The sequence below is a fragment of the Macaca nemestrina genome, chromosome 3, assembly GCF_043159975.1.
Source record: "Macaca nemestrina isolate mMacNem1 chromosome 3, mMacNem.hap1, whole genome shotgun sequence".
NCBI classification, from domain to species: domain Eukaryota; kingdom Metazoa; phylum Chordata; class Mammalia; order Primates; family Cercopithecidae; genus Macaca; species Macaca nemestrina.
The window spans coordinates 134548476-134563751 of record NC_092127.1 but is presented as its reverse complement, the minus strand read 5'-3'; positions in this window follow the sequence as shown (position 1 = coordinate 134563751).

Genomic DNA, 15276 nt, shown 5'->3' with positions numbered 1-15276 from the left:
TTAGGACATATTTCAGGCTCAGCAGTTTTCTTTTTTCCTCTATCTGGCATCCTGACTAACTGATTTTTTCTACATTCTTTTTTAGTATGATCGTGCTTCCCACAGTTAAAACAAGCTCCAGGAAATGGAGTATTTCCTTTACTCACTCTCAGTCCTGCCATTGCCTGAGCTAACAGAGTAGCCTTAGGCAGATTACCTCCACTACTGTCACAGGCCTTGATATAATCAAGTAAATGTGCTTTACCTCTAATAGGTCACAGAGCAGCCTGGCACTCGGGATTAGCATTGTTGAACGCTAATAACTGCAACACTATATCCTGAGCAGCTGAATCTGCAGTCACCTTTTTAAAAGATTCCTGTGGCTGAGCTATAAAATCCACATATGGTTCTCTTGGTCCCTGTTTTACAGCACTAAAGGAAGGGTATTGTTCTCCACCAGAAGTGATTTTTTTCCCCAAGCTCTAATGCACTCTCCTCTAAGCTGTTCTATGGAGTCATCCTGCATGACCACTTGTGCATCTAAACCAGCCCAGTCACCGACTCCCAAAAGTTGATCGGCAGTTATTTTAATTTGAGATTGGGCCTAGGCATTGTGAGCAGCCTGAACAGAAGCCTCATCTGCCCACCAAGTTTTAAATTGCAAGAACTGAGCAGGAGTTAGACAAGCTCTAGTAAGAGCAGCCCAATCAGTAGGAATCATCCGACTGGTGACAGCAACATTATTTAACAGTCCCATTACAAAAGGAGAACCTGGTCCATGTTGATTTATAGCTTATTTAAGTTCTTTGAGTAATTTAAAAGGAAAAGGCTCAAATGTAGCTATAATATTTCCCTGTTGATCAGGTGGGTGTATCCTAATAGGGAACTGCCAAGTCTCTATATCACCCTCTCATCTAACTTGCTGAATTCCTACCTGAATAGAACTGAGAGCAGTTGCTTGAGGCACTGCTTGAGCAGTCACTGGGGCAATTACTTTTTGCCCAGTGTCCTCTGGAAAAGAAAGATCTGGAGGGTCAGGCCATTCTTTTTCTCCAAAATAAGGAGGGAGTGCAGAAGGGTAGGGATGAACCTCTCCCTCCTTTGCCGCTTTATGTTTAGCTGGCAAACCAACCTGCTCTGTTACTTCTTCTGTTACTTCATTATCCTTTCCTTCCTCCTCATCATTAGTGTGAAAAGGTTCCAAGGTGGAATGAACCAGAGTCCATAGTTGTCTTATTGTTACCCTGATGCTTCTGAGCTCCCCTTCTTACTCACGACAGGGATTGCTTAAGAGTACTCAGGTGTCCTCCAGTTTAGTTCCATGTTCTCCAACCATTGCTCTGGTGACCCTTCAACCTGGGTTCGAGCCCCACATATGGGCACCACTTGCCAAGACCAGCTTGGTCATGGAGATCCTAACTCAGCAGTGCTAGAGGAATTAAATGCACACACACAGAAATATAGGGTGTGGAGTGGGAAATCAGGGGTCTCACAGCCTTCAGAGCTGACAGCCTCAAACAGAGATTTACCCACACATTTATTGACAGCAAGACAGTGATAAGCATTGTTTCTATAGATTATAGATTTACTAAAAGTATTCCTTATGGAAAACAAAGGGATGGGCTCTGGATAGTTATCTGCAGCAGGAACATGTCCTTAAGGCACAGATTGCTCATGCTATTGTTTGTGGTTCAGGAAGGCCTTTAAGCAGTTTTCTGCCCTGGGTGAGTCAGGTGTTCCTTGCATTCATTCTGGTAAACCCACAACTTTCAGCATGGGTGTCATGGCCATCACGAACAGGTCACAGTGCTGCAGAGATTTTGTTTATAGCCAGTTTTGGGGCCAGTTTATGGCCAGACTTGCGGACCTGTTCCCAACATGTATATATGTATATATATGTTTAAAAGGCCTTTATGTTTTTTTTTCTCTCCTATGACCTTGTTCTTCAGAAAGTTTTTCTTAAACAAAACAGTTTCTAACAGCCTGAGATTCCTTAAATAAAACAGAGAAGGCACCAGACACTGTTTTGGGGAGAAACCTCTTTTTCTTTGTGGAATCCCAAGAGAAAACACACAAGTTTCCTCTCCGATTTTAACCTGCTTGCGTTTGTATTACGTTATCTGATTTTTTACACTTGGATGTTTAAAATAAGAAAGAGTGTAGCTTAGACACTTAGAGAAATGTCTTCATTAAAAAAGGGGAAGGAAAACTGTAGAAGGTTGGTCTAGCCTTATAATAATTCTCTATTTGGAGACCCAATACACAATGTGGGTTCTCTGCAGAGCTCAGAAGTCCAGTTAAAAGATGGAGAGTAAAATTAGAACTACCTATAAAAAAAATTGGTCTCCTTATATAATCCTATTATAGATTTCTAAATTTTATGTTTAACTTGGCAATTACATCCATTTTAAATTTTCCTCTAGCTAACTTTCTTTCTGTACTTTGAGATGTAAATTTTGCTATATGATTTTTCACCTAAGAGTTTTGTCCTTTAATATGCAAATTTAGAGGTACATAGCTGACAACTGCGTAGGATAATGAAACATGTTATGAAGAATCTGGAGGACTAAAATAGGAAATAAAAAGAGGTTTAATGAATCTGTAAGATGTATTTCTTTTTTTTTTTTTTTCTTGTTTTTTTTTTTGAGATGGAGTCTCGCTCTGTCGCCCGGGCTGGAGTGCAGTGGCCGGATCTCAGCTCACTGCAAGCTCCACCTCCTGGGTTTACGCCATTCTCCTGCCTCAGCCTTCCCGAGTAGCTGGGACTACAGGCACCTGCCACCTCGCCCGGCTAGCTTTTTGTATTTTTTTTAGTACAGACGGGGTTTCACCGTGTTAGCCAGGATGGTCTCGATCTCCTGACCTCGTGATCCACCTGTCTTGGCCTCCCAAAGTGCTGAGATTACAGGCTTGAGCCACCGCACCCGGCCTTTATAAGATGTATTTCTATCAGCATGCCTAATATGTCTATGTATGTATGTATTGTATACATGTTTCTCTACTAAATATATATAAAAGAGTTCTAATTCATTGGCTTAAAGAAAAATAAAAATGCTTAAATCAAATACTTCATTAGAGAAAAAGACTAACTTAAATGGTTTTTGAAGTTCATATAACTTAAGTAAAATCTTTAATAAATAAGCTGGCTTTAAAATTATTGGTAAAATAATATTAGAAATGCCTTAAGAATTGTTAGCATTTTTCTTTGCATTTATTGATCAATCAATGGTTTCATACTTATCCCTGCAGAATACTACAAGGTGTCAAAATTTGCCATAAGGATTATAAAACTACAAACCTAGCCCAAAACAGAATGATCTTTGCTGGCATAATTTTTAATAAATAAAGCATTTAATACTGTTAAATGAGAAAAGCTAAATTCTGAGTTATTGGTAAAAAAAAAAAAAAAAATACCCTTCTACTAAACCATAAGTCTGTTTATTTAGATAAACACCTGAAATTTATATGTTATAAAAATGGTTAACAGCCAGACACAGTGGCTCATACCTATAATCCCAGCACTTTGAGAGGTCAAGGTGGGTGGATTGCCTGAGGTTGGGAGTTTGAGACCAGCCTGGCCAAGATAGTAAAATCCTATCTCTACTAAAAATATAAAAAATTAGCCAGGCCTGGTGGTGAGCACCTGTAATCCCAGCTACTCAGGAGGCTGAGGCAGGAGAATTGCTTGAACCTCAGAGGCAGAGGTTGCAGTGAGCCAAGATCATGCCATTGCACTCCAACCTGGGCAACAAGAGTGAAACTCTGTCTCAAAAAAACAAAATGGTTAACAGGGAATTAACTTTCATAAATAATCTAGGTAAACTATTACATGAAGAAATAAAGTAAATGTAATAAAATAAATTATTGTGAACAAATTTGCCATATAATTTAGACACTAAGGTTAAATTAATAGATACTATTTAAATGTCTGGGTAATTCCCAATTTAAAAATTATAAAAAATAACATTTTTTAAAAACATGTGTTCTTACTGAAAGGTGAATATTTTTGTCTAACTTAAAAGTTATTTAGAGATTATATATAAAACAAGGTAAAAAGAACCGGGAAATAAGAGAGAGGTAAACAAAGTTATAGATATAAAGAGGCATTTTTAAGGAAGGTTAAAAGGAAAGTGATTTTATGTGAGAATCTTGTACAATGATTTTTGGTCCTAAAATAAGACGACTGGTTCTTCAAGAAAGAGGGATATTTAGGACAAAACAGAGAGTCCAAGCATGTTGTGGATGGTCTATGTAAGTCATTAAAAGGTTAGTAAAAAAGGAATTAAAAAAAAAATGTAATATAATTCAGTTGGCTATAATTAAAAGAAATTATCATAGACTTTCTAGAGATGGATCTTTGATATTAAAAATACACTAATACAAAGTGAAAGAATTAGTTAAAACAAGATCTTATTAAAAATATTGAGTTACTCTTAATGCAAGGAGATTTAATTTTTAAATTCTATAATCTGTTTATTTTTGACATTATTCAGATTTATATCTCAGCTCCACCCTGCTGCTTCAGCTCCTTTTTTTTTTAAATGGAGTTTCATTCTTGCAGCCTGGAGTACAATGGTACAATCTCAGCTCACTGCAAGCTCCACCTTCCAGGTTCAAGTGATTCTCCTGCCTCAGCATCTCGAGAAGCTGAGATTACAGGTGGCCACCACCCCGCCCAGCTAATTTTTGTATTTTTAGTAGAGACGGGATTTCACAATGTTGCCCAGCCTGATGTCGAACCCCTGACCTCAGATGACCTGCCCACCTTGGTCTTCCACAGTGCTGCGATTACAGGTGTGAGCCACCACACCTGGCCCCTCAGCTCCTCTCTTTTAAAAAGTCCTTGTATGATAACTCCCCTTCTATAGTAACCTTTTAAAATTAATAATCTAAAGTAAGGTAGATAATATTTTTTTAAAACAGGCATATTAAATATCTTTTAAACTTGCCTTTTTTATTCTGCATAACTGTTATATCTCTATAATATGCCATGTGGAAGTGGTATTTCACTACTGAACTCTATGAAAGAGCTAATCAATTGACTTAAAAATAAGTCAGTGCCTATTAGACTGGTAGGCTAATAGGGCTAACTCAGATGCCTTATAATTCACATGATCTTGGCAATCTTTGACAAAATTAATTTGGTAAATTTCATCTCAGAATTCTCTCCAATAATTTAAAATCATAAAAGCCATGTTGTGGTACATTAAGTAATCTCATTTTTGTATTTTTTCCACCAAAAATTTGGGTTACCAAGTTAAAATAGTAGGAGAATAAAATGTGGTTTTTGGTGAGGTTTATAAAACACGATGATGTCAGTTTTGCTAAAAAAAAAAAAAAAAAAAAAAAAAAAAAAAAAAAAATTTGTTTTCTAGTTAAGAAACTAAGAGTCACTTTAAAATGAAGGAAAAATGACACAGCTAAAACTAAATGGATGAAAAGAAAAATTAAGCCAGGGCAACAATAGCTAACTCTGAGACCTGTGGTTACCAAGAAGGGGGAAGGGCAAAACCAAGTAACTATCAAAAACAGAAGGTGTAATGTAAAATAATTTTTCCGTTTTTAAATTGATATCATCAGCTTCTTGAAAAATCTTTACCATAGTGGATTGCAAAAGTAACCACTTTAAGGACAAAATTATTAGTTTTAAATGCTACAGAATTTAAGAGATTTTTTGGGTTGATGCAGGACCCACAGCTCAGTATTTAACAATGACTGATGAGTGTGTGTGATTCAAATGCACAGGAGGTTATTCTTGGTTATTCCAACAAGCCTAGTGGACCAGATAAATGCCACTGTAAAATCTGCTTGCCTTGAGAAGGAGACTGCCCTGTAAATTCCTAGTGGAACACCCCAGATGAAGCTGTTAATATGCCTCATTTGTGAGCCATGTGGCACTGTCTTTATGATGAGTGGGATATCCTCCCACTGAATATGCTTATTACCTAGGCCATGGTAAATTTGGGAGTTAAGAGGGCCCCTTGCACGTGGGTGCCCCTCCCATGGAATCATACAACTGTTTGAGAAGCTTTATCAAATTTGCTGTCCCTCATGGATCCTACAGATACAACTCCCTGCTGGGAACACAAATCCTTTTTCACCAGAAAAGGCAAAATGTTCTGGGGGAAGGAAAAATAAAAGTTCCTGAGACCCAGTCATAAAAATATACAGGTTAATAAAATTATGAAATTTAAGATGTTTGAACAGGGTTTATGTAAGGTGGTTGTAACCCCTTTGCCTAAATGTCTTATGAAAATGAGTTTTGTATCTGACGGGGATGTTTTCTCTATCTAGTACTATAAAGGCATGGAAATCTGCTCTTTGAGAAATGTTAACTGGACACACTAAATGGGAACTAGTAAGATTGCCTGAGCTCACAGAATATAGGGTAGAAGCTGAAGTACAGTACTAGTCAGGGCAAATTCTCTACCTCATAGCCCTTTGTGGAGCATGCATTAGGGCTTATGGCAAAAGACTGCAAGTATTTCCCAATGACAACTACTAGACTAGAGAATTTCCACTTGAGGAGCATTTATTATCTTGCTACAGAACGTTAACTGAAGCTATCCCTGTACTAACGAAAGTAATGGTGCCCAAAACAGTTCCATGATAAAATAAAAATTGTTTACATAGGATCTTGCTACCTGGGAACACAAGGAATAGATACTCATGAGCAGGAAACCTCTTTTTCTACCTAGGACGGTAAGGTAAGCCGAGAGAAAGAAAAAATAGACCCAAAGTCAGGTAAGCAAGTTTTTATTAGCCTGCCAGCTGCCCCCTTAACAGTCAGCGGAAGTAGCCCCAAGCTTACAGAACGAGGGGTTTATATTGAGCAGGGGAGTTTAAGGGAGTTCTTTGGTATGGCCACATCCGGGGATTGTTTGCTGGTTAATTTTGCCTCATATCACCTTGAAACATTTATAGTAGGAGCTAGATGAGCAGGAACTTACAGGAGGGTGTAGGTGAAGTTTGTTTATGCTTCCCACGACCTCCTCCTGTGCGGTTGAGTTGGTTTGTAACTGGGGTTTGCTTATCGCAGCAAGGTCTGATAAGTGAAGTCTGCTGGCTTCACTGCGGTGCCCAGATAAGGACTTAGAAATGTAGTCTTGTGGGAAGGGTGGGCAGCATGGAGAAGAGTTGCAGAGTATTAGGGAGAAGTTGGGCAGCACCAAGAAGCTTTCCTGGGGCAGTTTGTCCCTAACAAGGACTGTCTCTAACTATGCAAAGAGCTGCTAAATTCTACAGTGCCTGATAGACAGCTCTCCTCTATCAAGAGTTGCTTAGCATGTAAATGGCAGTTCCAAGGTGAACAAACTCTTGTTTGGAAGGCTGCTCTTCTGATTAAAGAGGGGCCAAAACACTCTTTTTTTCTTTTGAGTTATTTGGGTGAAGTATATTTTTTATAAGCAAACTTACCTCTCTCTCTGAGTTCTGCAAAATTTGGAGTGTGACTTTATGACAATATAATTATTTGCATAAGTTTAGTAAGAGATTTTAAAACAGAAGAATTGGAGACACTGATTGTTTTACCAGGACTTTGACCAAAACATCATTTTAGGTAGTTCCAGCAAAACCAACTTAAAAGAAGCCTATATGGCCAATCAATTCTTGCTGCATTTTATGCAAATAATCAGGCTAAATATAATAAGCATAAAACTTATTTTGCACACAAATTGGTCTTATAATCATTTCTCTTTAATAGAAAAGGAGGGCTAGAGAAAGAAAAATTGTTTCAAAGATAAAGTGTAACACTTGATACTAGATTTCAGCCCTAACTTTTGTTTTTCTGAGTGTAGATTGAATCATAAATTATTTCTTAGCTACAATAATCCTCTAGAAAGTACCAGATTATAATTTTTGTTCATATCTTTAATTGGTGCCCTAATGGAATAGGCACCTTTTTCTGTTTCTAACACACAAATATTCTTTTGATTGTCAAAAGAATTTCTCCTCAAGCAAACAAAAAAATCATTGTATTCTGAAGATCAGAGATTCAAATCTCCCTCATTTGGCATCTCACTGGACCTGATCTGTTTTTCACTGCAAATTCCCTGCTGCTAAAACTGTACAAGCGTCCTCCCTCTGGGCTTAGAGACTGTCACAGAAGAGGTGGTTGCATGAGATTGTAAAGGCTAGTTTTGGGGAATAGAATGAGTTCAAGGTCCAAATCAAGGAGGAGTACAAAGATGCCTAAGCAGCTCGCAAAAGAAGAGACTTTTCCATCTAAGCTATTCTGTGGCACTTTTGCATCCAACCCAACCATAAAGAATTTTCTGCTTCCTGTAGAATTAAAAGAAAATACTTACTGGCAGGATAAAGATACCTTGTGACAAAGTCTCCTGGGTATAATACTCCCATATATGAGTTGTAGAGATGATAGACATATTGTTTTAAAGGTCTTTTTCAGAGCAACGCTTATGTTTTTGTACAGCTCATTGCTATAAATCTGTACTAAAACCAAGATTACTATAGCTGAACACAGAGAAGTTAAGGATAAGTCAGTTTTTGCCTTTCGTTTTTGTTGGCTTTTTACTTAAAATAATAATTTTAAGAGGTATTAAATGCCTGCCTACATCTATTCCTATCTGGCCTAGAACATTTAATTGGCTATAAGTCTTTAGACTCTAAGAACCTTAGCCGTGGGAAGTCCCACCATGTAACAAGATGGACCTGGAACAGCAGGCATGCCAGACTAGCAATGTTATGAGACAAAATAAAGATTCGCTGGCCATTGATGTTGTCTCTGGCAAATCTTGCCTGAAGCAGGAGAATGTAACCAAAAATAAAATTCTAAGGCCCTCCAACTATCTGAATGAACTTTGTCCTAGGTCTGGCCAGTCTAAAATTTAACCCAAAAGACTGGTTTAGACCATAACAGGAAGTTGGGGTCAGATATGCCTCATTATATCCTCCAGTATTAACATCAACACTGACCTTAGGTCTGATAAGAAACATTTACAATCCATTCTCTCTGAAGCCTGTTACCTGAAGTCTTCAGCTGCATAGTAAGAACTTTGATCTCCACAAACCCTTATCTTAACCCAGATAATTCCTTTCTGTTCATCCCAAGTCTGTAGATTAACTCAACCAATTGTCAACCAGAAAATGTTTAAATCTACCTATAACCTGGAATCCCCCCACCACGCCTTCCTACTTCAAGTTGTCCTGCTTTTCTGAACATAATCAAACCAATATACATCCTAAATGTATTTGATTGATGTTTCATTTCTCCCAAAAATGTATAAAACCAAGCTGTGCCCCAACCACCTTGGGTACATTTTCTCAGGATCTCCTGAGGATTGTGTCACAGGCCATGGTCACTCATATATTGGCTCAGAATAAATCTCTTCAAATATCTTACAGAGTTTGACTCTTTTGATCGGCAATTTGAAAATTAAGAAATTTGCTTTAGCAGTTTAAAAGGTCAAATGGACTAGATGCCCTATAAAATACTTTGGGAAACCTTCATTAAAATTAATTCAGATTGTTTGAATCCAGTTGTCAGAATTGTTCAAAAGAATTGCCATATTTACATGTTTGTCTTTTTATGCACTTTCCTTTTTCTTTTTTCCGGGTTGGTGGGGCAGGGAAAGGCAGAGAAAAGGCATTTTTTTTTTTTTTTTTCCCTGAAACTCAAATCTTCCTGGGATCATTTTCCTTTTTCTAAAGTATATTCCTAAAATGTTCTCTTAGTGAAGGGGGCTGTTAGTAGTAAGTAACATCAGTTTCTGGAGCGGTGATACTCTTGAAATATGTAAGTATTCACCTTCTATCAACCTTTCACTTAATAGTTTTAATATTGATTTTTAGCCATTGCTGAATCAATTCATTCATAAGAATTTTCAAAAAATATACTTTTCTAATTTCTTATTTTTTCATAAATTTTAGCTGGCATGATTCTTACATATATACATATAAACAAGCATATACATATATGTATGTATGTATTTACACACATATACATTTGTATATCTTTTTATATATTTATATTATATATATATATATAATTTTCTTCATCTTCTGGTGTTATCTACCTCCCAGAAATGCCAATTTTCAGAATAAAGAATTGAATATAACCTTAATTGAAGACAAAGGAGATAGTAACTTCAAATGAAGACAAAGAATTTTTTGTTTATTGGTGTTTTCTCTCTCTCAATGTCATATCATTAATTAATTTATTGATTTTTATATATTAAGATTTCCTTATTCACTAATAAAATGAGTTCATAATGAGCCTAGAATTTTCACTCCTTTGTGTCTAAAAGAAAAAGACTTTTAAAAGACAGATGATAGTAAATTTATTCTGACTGAACAAATTATGGAATTTGTAGAAAAGGCTGTCTTCCTCAGCTATATAAACAAATAAGGAATTTATATTCTGTGCTATTCAGGCTTTTAGTGAAAACTATTCTTCCTTACTCTTTCATTACATTTCCAAGAGCACTTGGAAATGTTCCATAGTATTAGACTAAAATCTATATCTATATCTACTTTATAGACAGATTTTGAAAAATTTATTCTTCTGGGACTAAATACTATACATAGAATAACACAGAAACAGAACATTTACCAATCATTTGTATACATTCATTAAAAATGATATATTAGAGAAATTATTTATGTTAATGTCTTATAAGTAATATGATTAGAATGGTTAGTAGAGTTACAGAGTTTTCCATATTTTTAAACTAGGATTATACTCAGCCAGTCTCATACTGTTACTATTAAAAGAATCTCTAAGAAACCATCTATATTCTGAAGACTATAGTATTACATAAAGTCCATATTACTTCAGGTCACATATATCCAACCTGTTTCATAACTGGGAAGGAATTGGCCAATTAAGATCAAATCCAGGTGGGGAATGTAATTGGTAATTAGAGAAAGATTTCTTACCCTCCTCAGTCAAATGGAAGCAAGAAACCCACCACCGACAGTAAGAAAATATTATTTAAGCAGCTCTGAAATAACACCAACTTACCAGAGAATGTGCTACAGAGAATTTCTTATTTATGAGTTGCAAATGTAAAATCTTTAAAGTAAAACTTTCTGTGCTGGGATGAACAACATATTTACAGAAGGAAGTTGGCACGTATGCAAAAAAACAATTCCATTGTATATTTATTACTTAAATGGTTATAGCCTGTTTCCTCAAGAGAATAATATTATTCCTACTGGAAACTATAGTTTGGTGAGAGAGTTCCTCTCCTTAAAGATTCTCCTCATTCTTTTTAACTGTAGAACATTCTGTTTTTAATTGTATTTATCTTTTCTTTGATTTACAATTATTTCCTAATATAATATAGATTTGCCTGACATACTAATAAAGTCCACGTTTTAATCAAAAGACATCGAGTGGCTTTTGGATTTTTAAAAATCCAACCATATGCTGCCTATAAGATACTCATTTTAAATTAAAGACACACATAGGCAGAAAGTAAAGGGATATAAAAAGATGTTTCATGCAAATAATAGTCAAAAGAGATTAAAAGTGGCTATACTTATACCAGAAAAAGAACCGTAAGTCAAATATTGTCACAAAAGATAAAGGTTACTACATGATGGTAAAAGTGTCAATTAATCAGGAGAATATAGCAATTAAAAATATATCTGTACTCAATGTTAAAGCATCAAAATATATGCAGCCAATTTTAACATATATAAATAAACAGACAACAATACAATAATAGTAGGGACTTTAATATCCCACATTCAAAACACATAGATCATCCAGACAGAAGATCCATAAGAATATAACAGACCCCAATAATGCTATAGACCAAATGAACCTAACAGACATATATAAAACATTCTATCCAACAGCAGCAAAATACACATTTAACTCAAGTGCACAGAGAAAATACTCCAGATCAAATAATAAGTTATGCCACAGAACAGGTTTTACACAATTTAAGAAGACTGAAATTATATCAAGTATTTTTTCTGACCGCAATGGTATGAAACTAGAAACTAATAACAGGAGGATAACTAGGAAATTCAGATGTGAAAACTAAGCAACACATTCTTGAGCAACCAAAGACATAAAGAAGAAATAAAAAGGGAAATTAAAGATATATTGAGACAAATGAAAATGAAAACAAAACTACCAAAACTTATGAGGTGCAGCCAAAATAGTTCTAACAGGGAAGTTCCTATGAATAAATGTCCACATGAAAGGGAAAAAAAATCTCAAACAACCTAACATTACACCTCAAATAACTAGAAAAAGAAAAGCAAACCAAGCCCAAAATTAGTAAAACGAAGGAAATAACAAAATCAGAGAATAAATAAATTAGAGGCCAGAAAAATAAGGGAAAAAATCAATGAAACTAAAAGGTTTTTTTTTTAATTAAACAAAATAGGCAAATTTTAGGCTAGACTTAAAAAAAAGGAAACACATAAAACCAGTAATGAAAGAGGAGACATTACAATGGATTCAAAAGAAATCCAAAGGATTATAAGAGACTACTGTGAAAATTATGTGTCGATAAATTGGATAATCAAATCATACTTATTACATAATTATAAGTAAGACCAATAATAAGTAAGAAGGTTGAATCAGTAGTTAAAAGTCTTCCATCAAAGGAAAGCACAGAATCACATAGATTTACCATGTAATTCTACTAAAATTATAAAGAATTAATGTGTCTCAAACCCTTCCCAAAAAATGAAGAAGAGGAAACACTTCCAAACTCATTTTATGAGGCCAGCATTTCCTTAATATCAAAGCCAGACAAGGATACTACAAGCAAGAAAATTTCAAGCCAATATCTCTGATTAGCATAGATGAGAAAAATTTCAAGGAAATACTAGCCAACCAAATTTACCATCACACTCAAAGGATCATACACCGTAATCTAGTGGGATTTATCCCTGGGATGTAAGGATAGTTCACTACATATATAAATCAATAATGTTGTACAACATTAACAGAATTAAGGACAAAAATTATATGATTAAATGCAGAAAAGTAATTTGACAAAATTCAATATACTTTAGTGATTAAAAAAACTCTCAACAAATTAAGTATAGAAGCAATGTAACTCAACACTGTAAAGCATATATGACAAGCCCCCAGCTAACATTATACTAGATGAAAAGCTGATGCTTTTCCTCTAATATCAAGAACAAGTCATGCTGCAATGTCTGAACGTTCCCCCAAATTTGTGTGATGAAATTTAATCGCCACTGTGGTGGCATTAGGAAGTGTGGCCTTTGGGGAAGTGATTAAGTCAGGAAGGCTCCACCCACATGAATGGATTAGTGCCTTAGAAAAGGACTGGAGTGGACTAATTATGCCTTTTCCATCCCTTCATCTGTATGAGGATACAGTATTTATCCCCTCTGGAGGAGTTAGCAAAAAGGTACCATCTTGGAAGGAGACTGGGTCTTCACCAGATACCAAACCTACCAGTGCTTTGATTTTGGACTTCCCATCCTCCAGAAGAGTCAGAAATAAATTTCTGTTATTTGTAACTGCCTAGTTTCACTCAGGTACCTTGCTATAGCAGCACAAACAGGCTAATACAGATACAAACCCTTGCCACTTCTATTCAACATAATATTGGAAGCCCTTGTCAGAAAAATTAGGCAAGAAAAAGAAATAAAAGCCATCCAAATCAGAGAGAAAGTTGTAAAGTTGTTTCTATTGGCAAACGAAATGGCCTTATTTATAGAAAAACCTAAGAGCACCACCAAAAAACAGTTAGAATTAGTAAATGAATTCAGTAAAGTTGAGGAATATAAAATCAACATATGAAAATAAGTAGTATTTCTAGACAACAACAAACTATCCAAAAAGGAAATCAATAATGCCATTTACAATAGCATCAAAAAATAATAAATACATGGAAGTAAGTTTAACCAAGGAGGTGAAAAATCTCTACACTGAAAACTATAAAGCATTGATGAAAGAAATTGAAGAAGATACAAATCAATGGTGTTGCGGGAAGTCAGGGATCCGGAACGGAGGGACTGGCTGAAACCTCGGCAGAAGAACATAAATTGTGAAGATTTCGTGGACATTTATTAGTTCCCCATATTAATACTTTTATAATTTCTTACACCTGTCTTTACTGTAATGTCTGAACATAAATTGTGAAGATTTGTTGGACACTTATCACTTCCCCAGTCAATACCCTTGTGTTTTCCTATGCCTGTCTTTACTTTAATCTCTTAATCCCATCATCTTCTTCGTAAACTGAGGAGGATGTCATATTTCAAAACCTGACTTGAAGTAAAAAATAATTGTCAGTGCTAAATGGAACCTTATTTGGTAGTTATCATTGTTCAGGAGAATAAAAGTCAATAATACCTAAAATACTATGATATTCTTGTTTATTTAAATCTTGCTTCAAGTTTGCAAAATATTAGCATCTTATAAAGAGATCACAAAAGGAGTTCAATTTAGTTTAAAAAAATAAAGAGATATGAAAATATTATACCAAAAGTTGTACAAGCCTCAAGCTAAAAGGAGAGTGTTTTGGAGGAAAAAAAAATTATTCCATTATATTTATAGTAAATGCTGAAGAGAAAATGACTTGTCCACCTGTTCTAGGGATTTAAGATCATTTATCAGCCATGAGATAATAGCATACGGAAGCTCCTAGAACTTTTTAGAAAACATACAAGTACATATATCTAAGAAAGACGATTCATGTAAATGTCTACAGTTACAGTTGCCCCTTGGTAGTCCTGGGGGATTGGCTCCAGGATACCCCACATATATCGAAATCTGCACATACTCAAGTCCTGCAGTTGACCCTGCAGAGCCTGCAAATATGCAAAAGTTGGTCATTCATATACACAGGCTTCTCATCCCAAGAATACTGTATTTTCTATCCAACTTTGACTGAGGAGACAGAATGGGGTGGGGTGGGGTGGCCAATGTGGACTCTGAGGGCCAATTGTATTTATTGGAAAATGTCTGCTTAGAAGTAGACCTGCACAGTTCACACTCGTGTTATTCAAGGGTCAATTGTAGACTTTAAAGGAGTACTGCCACAAAAATGGGAGCTGGAGCAGCTCAGATAAATAATCTGAAGTTCAACAGATAAGTCTCATTGAACAACCAGAAAAATCAAGATGAAGACTTTTAAAAACTATAGGAAAACCTCATTTAAACATAAAAAATAATTATTTTATGGATAGGAGAAAATATTTCTGTTGTTTTTCTCTTTTCACTCTTTAAAAACTCATAAAGCAATAAATTACATTTTTTTCCAATAGCTTATGTATGGAAGAAAAGGACAGGTTTTGCTATTATGAAACACGGATACATTTTTGTGTGTGTGTCCA